General features: G+C 40.5%; 1 protein-coding gene across 1 annotated transcript in view; it reads left to right on the plus strand.

Annotated features, from left to right (window-relative positions):
* The first annotated feature begins 5,087 nt into the window (after window positions 1-5,087).
* The window catches only part of TBC1D14 (TBC1 domain family member 14), a 56,276-nt gene continuing 48,955 nt past the window's right edge, over window positions 5,088-12,408 (plus strand). The window contains exon 1 of the mRNA XM_017727674.1: window positions 5,088-5,835. The gene's annotated coding sequence lies outside the window, so the exon portion shown is untranslated. The remainder of the gene's footprint in view (window positions 5,836-12,408) is intronic.

Consider the following 12,408-nt stretch of genomic DNA (forward strand, 5'->3'; position numbering starts at 1 on the left):
TTTCTTTTTTTTTTTTTTCTGGTTTTGTTTTGTTTTTTGTTTCAGTTTCTTTAGGTTGTTTTGTAAGCGAAGGCCGCCAGCTCGGAAACCTTCGCAGAGCGAGTCGGGCTCAGCCCGTGAGAAGGAAGAAACTTTCATCTCGCTGTTTCTGTTCTAGTCGAACTCTCCCAGGCAATTCCCAAAGACCAAACAAAACTACATCTCACGATAGCTGAAGTTCTCCTGACGCTGCTGCTAATTTAGTGTGGTTCACAGAGTTTTAAGTAATAATGGTGTGGGGAGAGAAAAAGCCGTGTAAACCGCTTCTGGAGCAGAGGCTTTAGCAGAGCACTGTAACTTGTTTGTATTGCCTGCCTGACGGAGCAAAAACAGTCGAAAAGCAGTGAATGGCTTACTTATGATTGCTCTCCGAGCACTCCACTCAGAAGCCAGATTTGTAAAGCTCTAAAGGGCCTTTCTAAAAGGTCACCAGCTGAGAGTTAGATAACAATCATCTTAATTAAAAAAAAAAAAAATTCCCCACTGGTTTCTTTTATTTCAGTGAAGTTTCAGCCGTACTTACAAAGGTAGCCTTGATTGCTGTATCTTATGTTTTGTTTAAAGGCAGACTTTTTGTAGCTTCAGGAGTTCTTCACTCTTGGCAATGCTGTGGCTGTTGGAACGGGCATGTAAACAAACGGGACCAAGAAATCTTTAATAAAACTGAGTTTGATGCTCTTGTGCACCAAGGTCACCCAAAGCTGCACTTGATAACACCAATGTGTTTCCTGGTGCATGCAACAAAAATATTGTTAAACGCATGGAGAATATAAACCATTAATTTGAAAAAAAATTATTTTAGGAGGAAAAAAAAAGTTGCAACTTTGTAATTTAAGAAATTCTTTGTTCTTAAAGACTTAAGAAAAAATGCTGGCAGAGGTTAAGTGTTGTAGAGATGAGGTGTGTGATATAAATTGTGATGTTAAGTGTTTGAGAACTGAGCAGTATGTGTAACCATTCCCCTTCTCATTCCTGTGAGGCAAGAAAATATAAAGCCTGTTTTGCAAATTGTTGTCTTAGTCTTGTTGCTTGCCTAAATTGTATCATAACTCATAACAAACTTGGAATAATGGGCCTTGAGTTGGCATCTTTCTGTTTTTGTTTTACTCTAATGATTTCGCATTGCTGTTATCTTTCTTTAACTTTTTAATCAAAATGGTTAAAAAGCCATTTTATTGTAAATCTTAGAAATTCTAATCAAATATGACTTGTTCCCTCTGTGTGGCTGAGTGGTATGCAAAGCCAAAATCTGTTTTAAAGCCTCTGGTTATTGTCAGAGCATGCCTTCTTACATGCTGTGATCAGAATTTGGGGAATGTGAGGCCCTATGGACAGCCCTACTGAGAAAGATAAAAACTCCACCTGTCAGAGAAAAAATTACCCAGGAGAGGGCCTGAAAGCAGAACTAATGTATGTTGATGTTTTCATGAAGTTCTGACACTTGCAGTTTAGAGACTTTCTGAGTTTCTTTTTGTTTAGGAATCATCAGTGGATTTTTATTCTCAAGCTTACATGTAAATTTCTGGCATCCATGGTGTTCTGTGACAAGGAGTTGCACAGTTTAGCTGCCCTTTGTGTGAATAGTTGTGTCCTGATGTTAATTTTGAACCTGGCTACAAAACTGTCTTTGTCCTTAGCACTTAAGTTGGAAGTGTTAATGAGTAAATAATATCTACCTGCTCTCTCATCACCACTTGTGACCTTGGCTGTATTTTCCTAACTCCCTTCACCTTGTTACCTCTCGTGGAATGCTCACTCTTATGAGATCATGTTCTCTATAAGACATACGTGTTAAGACTTTACAAATATCGATTTTATTTAGATCATAATATATTTAAATAAACAATGGGGATTATTAATGTTGTGCTGACAAAATTGCATGCTATTTCTCAATAGTTTATTATACTCAGATGATAATGTTTCAACATTGTTATGTTAATAAATGCTTTATGGAAAGAAGCTGGCATTGGAGCACGACAGAATATTTGACATCAATTGTCAGATTTTGCACTTACCAGTGAGGCAGATAAAACAGAGTATAAATATCACTTCATCCTTAAAAACAATCCTACAACAACCTAACGCAGAATGAATCAAGGAGTTCTCATGTGTATCCTTGACAGCTGATTGCATCTCAAGTTTTCATTTAAAGCCTTTGACGGGTACACTTCAAAGCCTCCCACAGTTTCGCTGAACTGTGTAAAACCTTTGTAGCTTGATGTTGCGTAATTTGCTCCAGCAAGCTGTAGTGTTGTATACTTCTGCATTTGCTGGTTGCCCGTTTAAAGGATCTCTTCCTGTTAAATTTATTGCTTGAAAAAATACAAGCCAAGTTAAAATAGCTTCAGAAGCCAGCATGGAATTTTATTTTCACCTTTTTTTTAAACTCTTTTGTTTATAGTATTTGGCCTCTGGAGCTGCTGTGGTTACTGCCTCTGCCAAGGTCACTTGAATGCTTACTATTTGTAAGCTTGGTTGAGAAGAGCAGTGCAATTAAACTAAGGACTGGCTGCTACTTGGGAAAATCATTGAGCAGAAGTGAAGGCAGTCATGGGAGGAATCAATTACAGGAACATGCTTGTACTGTTTACCCAACCATCATCAAAGCTGTTCCTGACAGATTACATTTCTGTGTTTTGATTTCTGGACTGCACTTTCTAAATGCATTTATAAGTTTGAATTCTTTTATGTCAAACACCTTGGTTATACTGTTCTGAAGTGTGTATGTATATATGCTGTAGCGTAACATTGGGGCTGGGTGAGCTGTGTATTTAAAGAGCAATGTAATGTATATGAAGGGATAGAGGTGAGCACAGGGAGAAGAAAACAGTCAGACTTACATTAGAAAAACAAGTGAATTCAAGCAAGAAGGTCTGAGAATAGGCGATCCCAGTATACAACAGTAATTATACCTAATGCTCCATGTTATGTCTTATTTGTATACTTCAACTATCATTGTTGACTTCTTGAGTGTAGTTTGTTGCCTGCATTCAAGGGTTGCTATTTAGGGTTGCTTGTTTTTTTGCTGGCCCTTGCAATTTTAATTTAGTGAATAGAGAATTCATAATGTACATGGTTGGTGTGCCAGCTATTTCAAGACATCATTTTAATTGCAGGGGATGTAAACTTTTCAAACCATGGTAATATGAAAAAAAAAAGTTGCTATAGCAACTCTTTAAGGACAGTGTACATCTTCACAAGCTTTTTAGTCAAAACAATACGCTTGAAACCTTGCTTACCCAGAAGATTAGGCAATTGGTGCATTGATTGATTTGGATGGGTAGCATATAGTTGGCTGTTAAAAAGTTCTGAAAAAGTCTGAAAGATGAAATATCCAGGGTTGTTTCTCCTTGACTTTTGTCTGTGCTTAGGAGTGGATTGAACTGGAGTGTCATATCTGCAAGTGAATACCATTGGGGTAGTAAGTTAAAGATTTAGTATAGCATACAAAGTACAGTTGGATTCCTGAACTTTCCACATGACTGAAAACTTGTGGAAAAAAACCTTCTGTTTGGACCAGTGAGATATGTTTGAAATGAGTTTTCTCTCACTCGCTGCCTGTTGGTATCACAATGCCAAAGTGTATTGATGTCCTCAGATCTAAGAATGTACTGTGTGTGAAACCCTGGTGTTTGGCAGGGCTTAGGTGATGTTAACCAGGGGTTTAGAACTGCTGTGAGATAGCAGTTTTCACTGCTGTTTGAAATTGAGAAGTTTGGGGTTTCTTTTGGGGTATGTTTGTATTTGTTTTTTAAAAATAGAATGTGGGGATGACCTAGAGAACAACTGGCACCTTTAATTAAGTGCTACTCCTGAGAGAGAGTAGGAGAGCAGAAGCAGGAGACCAGGCTTCAGGAACTGAAGAAAAAATCTGTCTAGAAAGCAGTCTGTTTGCAAGATGGAAGGAGTGTTCTTCATTCATTCACACTTATCCCAGAGTGTTTCAGAGGGAAGAACTTGAAGCAATATGTGCATATTTGTTCTGCCAACTGCTGCAGAGTAATTGCATTGCAAACTTCAGAAGAGCTGTAGACAATTTAACTACTCGTATGGAAAGAGAAGATCTGTGTAATGTTGTATTAATAATCATGTAGTGTTTAAAGGGTCAGTAGCAGTTCTGGAAGCCAGGGTAGTATTCCTGATGGTGTTCCAGGTGTATGAAAGTTGCCAATGAGTTTGATGCATCCAACCTGTAGCTCCTATTTGACAGCCCTTACTTTGCAGGCCATTCAGATTCTGACTGGAAGTGGGGCACTGACTGGATTAACTGACCTGCTGGGAGCCCCTGGGGTGACAGCCTGCATGGATATTGCAAAGATGAAGGATCACAGTCCCTGAGTGCAGTAAATAATACGTATTTGCAAATGTCATTGTTACTGTATATGCACTGATGAAGTGCATCATGTGTGTTGTCAAAACATTGACTATATGGATAGCTTTATAGATGTTCAGATTTTGCATCTCTTGCTTAATGCAACAATGATACATTATGGATTCTCTTTTGTGACGAATTTGTTATCAGTTTTATGGTTTCCAAGAATACTGAGAAATTCTGTTTAAATGAACACTTCTGAATCTGGTCTAAGTGTATGGAAACAAGTTTTGTAGCCCTCTGACATCAGCAAATATGAATTTATGACTGTATTAAAAAAAATTCATATATTTGTCTCAATATTGGCAGGGAACCTTAAAATACTGCAGGTTTTATAGTATGTAGTTTTGCTCTTAGGAGATGTGTAAGAAGCAAATGTGGGCACACAAACTGCTTATGAAAAGCTTTTCATGCTTGACATTTTCTAGAAGCCTAATTTAAATTGCCATTGTCCTGGTTGTTCAGGCTGGGGGAAGGGATGGTAATCATGTGCAAGAGAAGACAAATAATTTTTAATTAAAAGCCTAAATTAGAACAGGACTGAGTGTATTAAAAAAACAAACCAAGAAACAAAACCAAGAAACGACCATGGAAAAAAAAACAACCCTACCAAACAAACAGTCGAGAACAAACCACAACGCTCCAGCAAACTCATAATCTTTTCTTTCTTTTTAACCAGTTACCAGCTGGGCCAAGACAACCGATGCAAATTTATCCAACTCTTTAAACTCTTTAAATGGTTTGACCTTCGTGGGAATTCTGGATTCAAGAGTGGGCAGCAGTATCCAGGGCCTTCAAAACTTGAATTCTGGGACCCTGAGACATCTCTCATTGCCTGAATATGGACCTGGCCAGCTGTCCAGTGCTTTAGAAGATTGTCATAGCCTTAAATCAGTGGATTCTGGTATTCCAACTCTAGAAATAGGAAATCCAGAGCCTGTTCACTGCAGTGTGTTGAATGTGAAGAGAAAGCAATCAGAACCTGAACTCGTGCCTGACAGGGCTTTTCAGAGTGCTTGTGCACTGCCACCATATGTGCCTCCACATTCACTGACTGCTGAGCATGACCATGCTGTGCGAAAATCCTCGACTTTCCCAAGAACTGGGTATGACACTGTCAAACTTTATAGTCCAACCTCAAAAACTCTAAATCGAAGTGATGATATCTCTGTTTGTAGTGTGTCTAGTCTTAGCACAGAACTGTCAACAACTTTATCAGTTAGCAATGAAGACATTTTGGACTTTGTGGTCACAAGCAGTTCAAGTGCAATAGTGGATCTCGAGACTGACGAGGCGCACTTTTCGGATGTTACCCTGAATTCCACTAAAGAGAGCAATGACCAGAGCCAGCAGCAGTATTGTCACGAGACAGATGTGGACAGTAAACGGAAAATACTGGGACCTTTTACAAACTTCTTTGCCAGGTAATGTTTCCATAAAATATATTTTAACAGATTATGTAAGATCTTAGGAGAAAGGTCTTGTTTGATATTGTGCTTTGAAAGATGTAATAGATTGCTGTTTTAATGTAGATTGGTATTAACATATTTTTTCTGTTATGAGTAAATAGGCAAATATTGCTGGGGACTAAGGCTCTGCATCCTATTCTATATTATGTTTATGATGTATGGAAGCATCTTAAATCTTGGAAGAGTCCTTCTACATTGCAGTAAAAGGATTTCTGAACAAGGTCTTTTTTTCTTCTGAACAGTGGCTTCTCCAGTGGTATCTTTTGTGATTTTGGCCAAGGTCCTTAATCTTGTGTCACATAAATAGATGAATATAGGTAGGATCCATACCTGTATTAAAGAGCTTTGACAGCTGAGGATTCATAAATAGTTTAGTAGTCATGGGATATTTTATTGATCATTCTAAGGGTATGAAGCTTAAAATACAAATACTTTACAAACACTTGGTGTGACTACTCTTATGTTTCCAAATCTCAGTTACTGTTTTTTTTAATAGCCTTTTCCTTAATTTTTGTATGGAATGAAAACATCTGACATTGTGTCACCCACTTGTTGAAATGATAGCATTGGCCACCCAAAGCAGTTTCTAAATGTGGCCCTTGTATGGAGGATAAGGTTCCCCCAGGGAAGTGGGGAATGGGAAAAAGGACTAATTGGTTTCTGGGGGCTTGAGTTGTTTGCTGGTGGGTTCTTTTTTTTTAAGTTATGTAAGGGCTTCATAATGTCTCCCAAGTTATGATATTTGAAGTGTGATATATTTTAGAGAAATTGTTCTAGAAAGACATTTTAGACATCGAGCAGAGTTGGCTGTGTATAACCTGTTTTGTACATGGCTTCAGCTAATCTATTTTTCCTCATGTAATTTTTTTTTGCGTGAGACAAGTAGGCTAATAAAATGCATCAAGAATTGGCAAACATCATTCTTTGAAAGGCTGCCTTATTTGCAAAGCTTAAGAGAATCAGTTTATTTAGACCTACTAAACTGGCTGAAGCCTTTGTTGATTTTTATTCTTAGGTTAAAGTACTGTGCAGCAGAGCTCCAGTCATCAGTCGTGTTTGAGGTGCTGATGCTTTTGTGGACCCTTGTCTGTTTGTTGCCATGGAACCAGACTTAATTCTAAAGCAGGAGGCTTCTTGGCACTTCAAAGCATGAACTTTTGTTACCCATTCTGGTAGTACAACTGCTAACTCAAACAAATGCTGTCCTTCAGCCTTGGAGGGAGCACAGTGGAACAGGCACATTTAGACCCTGCTCTGAGTAGGATGCTTAACCACCTCTCAACTTTTCTTATCCAACAAAGCAAAGCCATCTGTCCAAATTCTGTTCCACTGTAGTCTGTGGAGGTTTTACCAGTGTTACAGAAACTGTAGTAGTCACCAGACTGAGCTTTTTAACCTGAATCTTTGCAGGTACATTGAATGCCAGGAAACAAAGGCTGTCATTATTGCCTTTTAAATGGAGAACAGATAATCTTGGTCATTGGGTGATGTCATTGTAAGAATATGAGGATTAAGTTCAAACTAGGTGATCGGCTTTGAAGTTCCAGGTGCTCAGTCTGTAACTTGACCTTGAATATTCTTCTCTTTGGCATCCACTTCCTGTTCTGTTTTGGAAACAAGAGCTGCCCACTTTTTGTCTGTACTTGCACACCACACCCCCATGTTTTATGCATCTGTTTCATGTCATGAGGCCTGGTGGTGAGTTTCACAAGGTATTGAACAAGCAGGGAGCCTTGGAGGTTGTTCTGTGCCACAGAGTACTATCTATATTTATGCTGTCAGCATTGTTAAGGTTCAAAACATGCTGTTGCTAGTTTTTGTTGGTATTTGTAATCTGCCATCCATAGGGTTGAAAACTCCCTGTTCCCTGGAGTTCCTGTGGGCTCCTTGGATTCCCAGGGCTTAAACCAGTACTGAAGTAAATGAACCTGGGCCTTGCAGTGTATTGTTTGAAAGTAGCTGCTTTCTAGAGGCCTTCCTACCCAGCTCACCCTGTGCTCTGCACTGGGGTTTGTGTGCAGTGTGAGATGAAGAGGAGGTGTTTTGTTTAGTATTGCTAAAGACCAGATTGCTGAGAGGGAGCTTTCTAAAGCAGTTTGTTGCAAGTGCTGCAGTGGTGGGTATAAACAAAGTCCTAGAAAGGAGTGTGTTCTTAGCATTGCACTCTATGCTGAAAGGAGTTTCAGTTGAGATTCAGTCTCGCAGGTTAAGTGCATAAATTTCACTTTAGAGAGCCAAGGGTGAATAGTGGCAGGAGAAAGTCAAATTGCCTTGGGTTTGGTCAGTGGCTGTCACACTTGTGTACAACATGGAAGAATGAACCCTGAGTGCTTTGTACACAGCCTTCCAGCAGCCCAGTGGTCATGGTGTAAGGCTGCAGTGCAGGGACTCGGCCTTAATCTGCATGTTTAGCTCTTTGGGGGCTTCTCTGGGTAAGAGGATACAGGTTTGAACCACTGAGAGCGAAGATGAGTCAGCTTAATTTTTTGCACAGGTTACTGGTATTTGGTAAAAGGGAGAAACCTTGCTTCTTGAAATGGCACTTGTGCTTGTATGGAACCCCGCCTGGCCTCTGAGGATGTGTTAGTTTCTCTGATCTTATCGAGAGTAAATTTGGCCTTGACATGTCAGTTAAGATTTGTGGCTGCCTGTAGAGATAATACTGACAATAATTAGATGCCTTCAGTGCTTGGTCACATGTGCTTAAGCTACTTACATATCAGTTAGGGGTAAATCATCTGCGGTATCAAGAAAATGGTTACAGAAGTACTTGCTTTAGAATATAGTTATTTTTTGGCACTCTCTACATTTATTTTTCCTTTTGAGACTATATGCACGTGTGCATGAATACTGTGCACAAGGTTGCATGTTCTCTGTCAGTTCTGTGGTGTGTTATGAAGTGTTGGTTTGAGACAGCATTTACAAAACTATTTGTAGAAGATATCAAAGAAAAGGATGATGAAATGACCTGTTGGCTCATTTCCTTCAGTCCTCGCATCTTCAAGATCACTTGAGAGTGAAGTGCTCCTGCCTTGCCTTCCTGAGCACTGTGGTGAAGACAGTTTCTCTGGCTCAGTTTGTTTCTTCAGCAGTTTGAGTATCCAAAAGGTCTGGTTGTTTCCTCAAGCTGTTGGGTGCATCTTTGGGTGTGGGCAGGAAGATCCAAAGTGAGAAAGAGGCCGCTTTCTTGCTTACGCACAGCTTTCCTCTTGAAAGAGCTTAAGGCACCACAGGTACAGTGCTCTCATTAGGCTCCAGGTTGGTGTATGAAAATGGATTATTGCTTCTGAAAGCAGCTGTTATGCTGACTGTTGACAAAAAAACCTGACATGTTGGTTGTTTTCAAGTGTCACTTGTATCAGCTTTAAAAGCCCAGAGGTTTTTCACGTAAGCATGAGTTGGAATTAATTTCCTTTATTTGAATATATGCAGGAACTTGGTTTGAAAACTAGTGTGAGCAAGTAACTGGGTGGGAGACTAAAGAGTAGTTGGCTTGTCTGCACCTTTGCCTTATTGACCCAGAGTAGTCTGAGTTAATGAGTTATACCTTTGGACTTCACTTCTGCACAGTACTGCTGAAACTTTTAAAGTGTGTGGGTCTTAAACAGTTTTGCTGAATCAGAACTGTTGTGATCTTACTGCAGAAGTTGCACTTTTCATTTATCATTTTCAATTATCATTTTGGAGACTGAGAATGAGGATTTTTAGGGTTACACGGAGTGTGACCATAAAGGGATTAGGGCTATGTACAGTTAAAAATAAGCCATGCAGTTTGTTTCATTTGAATGGATTACAAGCAGCGTAAGTCTTTACTTAGTCCACTGCATGGATATTGTCTGTTTCAGGAATCTGGATCTTCTTTCTTTTTAGGCTACTCCTAGAAGTTTCTGATCCAAGTATTTGGATCTCAGGAAACCTCTCAGGGGCATAGGGCCTACACATGAAGTAAAGGGCTTTAAGAACAACATTACATTGTACTATTTGCAAAGAATCTCTGCGTTTCTGGGAGAAAGCTTCTGGAGCAGGATTGGCATCCTATACCATACATAGAAGCACATGCCTAGTCCAGGCTGCGACCTTACTTGTAATCTGATAAGAAAAAGGTCTTTAATTTTGAAGTAGTAGCTACTGCTTTCAGTGTTAAGTCTGAAATCATGTGAATTTAATATGTTTATATCACATATGTACATACATGTTTTGAGATTACTGGTCACACATAATTTGTGGTTCTGAATTTAGGAATTAGGTCCATTTTTGGAGTAGATCAGTCATCTGTGTTAATGAATAGGACCCTTTCATAATGCTTTTAATGAGAGGACAGCTTATTGTACTTCTCTAATTTTGGTGCTAAAAGGGAGGTAGAATGACAAGGAGCATTGTAGTGTTGATTTCCTGCTTTCATGTCTCCAAAAATGGGAATTCAATGAGCACAGGAAGGAAGAAAAATTATGAAAATAATTGCAATTGACTGATCTAAGATAGTAGATATTATGTTGTCTCCTCTTCCATGCAAGTTTCTGTTCAGTGAAGCCTCTTATAGTATTGGCTGTTCAGGAGGAGACAGGCTGAGAACAGGACTGAAGCGTGTAGGAGGAGGAACAGAAAGAGCTGGATGCACTGTGGGGGCAGGTATAACTTCACTGTTTCTAACCACAAATGAGCAAAACCAAACTGAGCTGCAGGTGGAGTTGGCCAGAAGCTGATGGGAAGGACTCCAGAAACCATGCCTCTGATGGAGGGAACCTGCATGGCCACCCAGCACAGGCTACGCCTCTGATGATCGGAGGGAACCTGCATGGCCACCCAGCACAGGCTGCTTCCCTTCCCTGCCTTGGGCTGGGCTCCCGAGTGCTGTAGTTGCCTGGCACCACAGGATTCACTGCCCTGTCAGAGGGAAGAGAATAATTTGGTGGCAGTTTTGTCCTTCCCTCCTGTCCGTTCGTCTCTTCCCTGCTACTTTATCTGTGTGCATTTCTAGCAAATTGTTGTCAGTAACAGGCAGCTGAAAGGTCAGGGAAGAAAGGAGGGCAAACAAGCTCGTGCTTTTGTGGTGTGGGAAGCAGCACAGGCACTGAGGATCTGTTTAACAGAGGATACTGGAAGTATTTCTGCAGCCTGTGAGGCATTCAGTTGTACTCATCTGAAGGGTGCTTCAGTCTGCACAGTGTGATTTTGGATAGTTCATATTTGAAAGCCACTCTGTCTACTTGAACTGACAGACTAAAGGTCCTCTCCCCACCTGTATTTACTACCACAGCTCTGTGTGAAACAAAAGAAAAGCTGCAGAATTTTCTGAAATAAATATTCTCTCTCCAAGCAAGTGTTCCACAGGTGAAAAGTTGGAATTCTACAAAGATAACAGCCTTTGCTTTTGATAAAGGTTGAAAATTGTATGATGCAGTTTTCAGAACTTCTGTCCTCTTATTCAGAGTATGAAGTTTTGAACTTTGTCATGTGGCCTGTTCTCCACTAGGTGTTGAACTGAAACTGTCTAAATTAATTGCAATCCTTATTTTCCCTTTATGTGTGGGATAATGTAACTCTTTACAATTATAATTCTTTTAGTTCTTCCTTAAACTTTTCACTAAATTTTGAGATGTGGCTCTTTAGAATAAAAGGAAGTTGCTTTTGCAGGTTAAAATCTTTGTTTTGCTGTTGAGTAACTGGAAACAGTTTTGCACATACAAGACTTTAAACAAAGAGGTTTGTTGAAGTTATTTGTTCATTATAGAAGCTAAATGAAAATCTGCTCAGTGATACTTTAAGTTTTGGAGTTTTTTTAGTAACGGTACAAAACTGTGCAGTGAGGACTTAATGTGGTCTAGTTATTACTTAAAAGCAGGTAAAACGTGTATGTTTCTTTTCTAGTGGCTGGTGGGAAGCATTACAGAAGTCTGATACTGGCTGGTGAATGTGACCTGTAGCATAGATGGGTGTTGTATGTTGTTTGCAGCATTGAGCTATAATGCTCCCCGCATCCTCCCTTCCCCTGTGGGGTCACAAGTCCTGCCAGCAAACCTGCTTCAGCACGGGCTCCTCATTCCAAGGGGCCACAGGTGCTGCCAGGAGCCTGCTCCTGTTCTCACAGGGTCACAGTCTCCTTTAGGCACATCCATCTGCTCTGCTATGGGGTCCTTTATGGGCTTCAAGTGGATCTCTGCTCCACCCTGGACCTCCATGGGCTGCAGGGGCACAGCTGCCTCACCATGAGCTGCACCAGGGGCTGCGGGGGAATCTCTGCTCAGGCACCTGGAGCACCTCCTGCCCCTCCTTCTGCACTCACCTTGCTGTCTGCAGGCTTGGTGCTCTCACACAGTCTCACTCCTCTTTTTTGACTGCTGCTGCTGTTGTGCAGCAAGTTTTTTCCCTTCTTAACTGTTATTCCAGAGGAGCTACCACTGTCTCCGTTGGACTCAGCCTTGCCAGCAGCAGATCCGTCCTGGACCCAGCTGGCATTGGCTCTGTTGTACATGGGGAAAGCCTCTGACAGCTTCTCACAGCAGGCCCCCTTGTAGCCCTCCACTACTG

Source organism: Corvus brachyrhynchos, unplaced genomic scaffold (assembly GCF_000691975.1).
Source record: "Corvus brachyrhynchos isolate BGI_N302 unplaced genomic scaffold, ASM69197v1 scaffold80, whole genome shotgun sequence".
NCBI lineage: Eukaryota > Metazoa > Chordata > Aves > Passeriformes > Corvidae > Corvus > Corvus brachyrhynchos.